The sequence below is a fragment of the Amblyomma americanum genome, chromosome 5, assembly GCF_052857255.1.
Source record: "Amblyomma americanum isolate KBUSLIRL-KWMA chromosome 5, ASM5285725v1, whole genome shotgun sequence".
Taxonomy (NCBI): Eukaryota; Metazoa; Arthropoda; class Arachnida; order Ixodida; family Ixodidae; genus Amblyomma; species Amblyomma americanum.
In genome coordinates, this window is record NC_135501.1 from 11,032,932 (window position 1) to 11,036,932 (window position 4,001).

Below are 4,001 nucleotides of genomic sequence, written 5' to 3' on the forward strand. Positions count from 1 at the left end.
TTCCGGTCGATGCGTATCTCCCGACCTGATGGTTCCGTTAGGTTGGCAGGTGTCATACTTGGCGAGGGGCGGGAACGGTGGTGGAAGGCAGGTTTCGAGTCCTTCGTGGTCGGTGACGGAAGGTTACCAAGGTAAATCGATGAAATCGAAGAATCCATGAGGATAAATGAAGCAGGAAGGCGCTGGCGTGATTCAGAGTAGAATAAAAGCCTCCGTAAGAAGGGGTGAAGGAAGCGTACCAAGGTAAATCGATGAAGTCGAAGAATCCGGGGGGTAGTTGAAGCAGGAATGCGGTGGAGTGAGGCAAATTTGAATACAATCCTCCGTCAGAAGGTGCGAAATCATGACCGAGTTCCACGCCGTGAAGTGCCCCAAGTGGCTCCAGAGCAGACGCGTCTTTTCTACTCGGTGCGTATCTCCCGAGCTGATGGTTCCGCCAGGTTGCCAGGCATCATAATTGACAAGAGGCGGGAACGGCGGTGGAAGGCAGGTTTCGAGTTCTTCATGGTCGGTGACGGAAGGGTACCAAGGTAAATCGATGACGTAGCTGAATCCAGGAGAACAGCTGAAACGAGAAAGCGGTGGCATGACGCAGAGTAGAATAAAAGCCTCCATAAGAAGGGTCGAAATCATGACCGAGTTCCGAGCGGTGATGTGCCCCAAGTGGCTCCAGATCAGATGCGTCTCTTCCAGTCGATGCCTATCTCCTGAGCTGATAGTTCCGCCAGGTTGACAGGCGTCATACTTGACAAGGGGCGGGGACGGCGGTAGAAGGCAGTGTTCTAGTTCTTCGTGTTCGGTGATGGAAGGGTTCCATGTTAAATCGATGAAGTCAAAGAATCCCGGAGGATAGTTGAAACAGGAAGGCGGTGGCGTGTTGCAGAGTAAAATAAAAGCCTCCGTAAGAAGGGGCGAAATCATGACCGAGTTCCACGCCGTCAAGTGCCCCAAGTGGCTCCAGAGCAGACGCGTCTTTTCTACTCGGTGCGTATCTCCCGAGCTGATGGTTCCGCCAGGTTGCCAGGCGTCATAATTGAGAAGAGGCGGAAACGGCGGTGGAAGGCAGGTTTCGAGTTCTTCATGGTCGGTGACGGAAGGGTACCAAGGTAAATCGATGAAGTAGCTGAATCCAGGAGGACAGCTGAAACGAGAAAGCGGTGGCATGATGCAGAGTAGAATAAAAGCCTCCGTAAGAAGGGTCGAAATCATGACCGAGTTACGAGCGGTGATGTGCTCCAAGTGGCTCCAGATCAGATGCGCCTTTTCCAGTCGATGAGTATCTCCGGAGTTGATAGTTCCGCCAGGTTGCCAGGCGTCATACTTGACAAGGGGCGTTGACGGCGGTAGAAGGCAGGGTTCGAGTTCTTCGTGGTCGGTGATGGAAGAGTTCCAAGGTAAATCGATGATGTCAAAGAATCCAGGAGGATAGTTGAAGAAACAAGGCGGTGGCGAGTTGAAGAGTAAAATAAAAGCATCCGTAAGAAGGGGCGAAATCATGACCGAGTTCCGAGCGGTTTTTTCCCCGAAGTGGATCCAGAGCAGATGCGTCTTTTCCGGTCGATGCGTATCTCCCGAGCTGATGGTTCCGCTACGTTGCCAGGCGCCATACATGAAAAGGGGCGGCAACGGCGATGGAAGGCAGGTTTCGAGTTCTTTGTGGTCGGCGACGGAAGGGTACCATGGTAAATCGATGAACTCGAAGAATCCAGGAGGACAGTTGAAGCAGGAAGATGGTGGCGTGATGCAGAGTAGAATAAAAGCCTCCGTAAGAAGGGGCGAAATCATGACCGAGTTCCGCGCCGTGAAGTGCCCCAAGTGGCTCCAGAGCAGACGCGTCTTTTCTACTCGGTGCGTATCTCCCGAGCTGATGGTACCGCTAGGTTGCCAGGCGCCATACTTGACCAGGGGCTTCAACGGCGGTGGAAGGCAGGTCTCGAGTTCTTCGTGGTCGGTGACGGAAGGGTACCAAGGTAAATCGATGAAGTAGCTGAATCCAGGAGGACAGCTGAAACGAGAAAGCGGTGGCATGATGCAGAGTAGAATAAAAGCCTCCGTAAGAAGGGTCGAAATCATGACCGAGTTCTGAGCGGTGATGTGCCCAAAGTGGCTCCAGATCAGATGCGTCTCTTCCAGTCGATGCGTATCTCCCGAGCTGTTAGTTCCGCCAGGCTGCCAGGCGTCATACTTGACAAGGGCGGGGACGGCGGTAGAAGGCAGTGTTCTAGTTCTTCGTGGTCGGTGATGGAAGGGTTCCATGGTAAATCGATGAAGTCAAAGAATCCTGGAGGATAGTTGAAACAGGAAGGCGATGGCGTGTTGCAGAGTAAAATAAAAGCCTCCGTAAGAAGGGGCGAAATCATGACCGAGTTCCGAGCGGTGAAGTGAACCTAGTGGCTCCAGAGCAGATGCGTCTTTTCTACTCGGTGCGTCTCTCTCGAGCTGATGGTTCCGCCAGGTTGCCGGGCGTCATAATTGACAAGAGGCGGGAACGGCGGTGGAAGGCAGGTTTCGAGTTCTTCGTGGTCGTTGACGGAAGGGTACCAAGGTAAGTCGATGAAGTCAAAAAACCCAGGAGGACAATTGAAGCAGGAAGGCGGTGGCGTGACGCAGAGTAGAATAAAAGCCTGCGTAAGAATGGGCGAATTCATGACCGAGTTCCGTGCCGTGAAGTGCCCCAAGTGGCTCCAGACAGACGCGTCTTTTCTACTCGGTGCGTATCTCTCGAGCTGATGGTTCCGCCAGGTTGCCGGGCGTCATAATTGACAAGAGGCGGGAACGGCGGTGGAAGGCAGGTTTCGAGTTCTTCGTGGTCGTTGACGGAAGGGTACCAAGGTAAATCGATGAAGTAGCTGAATCCAGGAGGACAGCTGAAACGAGAAAGCGGTGGCATGATGCAGAGTAGAATAAAAGCCTCCGTAAGAAGGGTCGAAATCATTACCGAGTTCCGAGCGGTGATGTGCCCCAAGTGGCTCCAGATCAGATGCGTCTTTTCCAGTCGATGCGTATATCCCGAGCTGATAGTTCCGCCAGGTTGCCAAGCGTCATACTTGACAAGGGTCGGGGACGGCGGTAGACGGCAGGGTTCGAGTTCGTCGTGGTCGGTGATGGAAGGGTGCCAAGGTAAATCGATGAAGTCAAAGAATCCACGAGGATAGTTGAAGAAGGAAGGCGGTGGCGTGTTGCGGAGTAAAATAAAAGCCTCCGTAAGAAGGGGCGAAATCATGACCTAGTTCCGAGCGGTCAATTGCCCCAAGTGGCTCCAGAGCAGACGCGTCTTTCACGGTCGATGCGTATCTCCCGAGCTGATGGTGCCGTTAGGTTGGCAGGCGTCATATTTGACGAGGGGCGGGAACGGCTGTGGAAGGCAGGATACGAGTCCTTCGTGGTCGGTGACGGAAGGGTACCAAGGTAAGTCTATGAAGTCGATGAATCCAGGAGGACTGCTGAAACGAGAAAGCGGTGGCATTATGCAGAGTAGAATAAAAGCCTCCGTAAGAAGGCTCGAAATCATGACCGAGTTACGAGCGGTGATGTGCTCCAAGTGGCTCCAGATCAGATGCGCCTTTTCCAGTCGATAAGTATCTCCGGAGCTGATAGTTCCGCCAGGTTGCCAGGCGTCATACTTGACAAGGGGCGGGGACGGCGGTAGAAGGCAGGGTTCGAGTTCTTCGTGGTCGGTGATGGAAGAGTTCCAAGGTAAATCGATGATGTCAAAGAATCCAGGAGGATAGTTGAAGAAACAAGGCGGTGGCGAGTTGCAGAGTAAAATAAAAGCATCCGTAAGAAGGGGCGAAATCATGACCGAGTTCCTAGCAGTGAAGTGCCCCTAGTGGCTCCAGAGCAGATGCGTCTTTTCCAGTCGATGCGTATCTCCCGAGCTGATAGTTCCGCCAGGTTGCCAGGCGTCATACTTGACAAGGGTCGTTAACGGCGGTGGAAGGCGGGTTTCAAGTTCTTCGTGGTCGGTGACGGAAGGGTACCAAGGTAAGTCGATGAAGTCA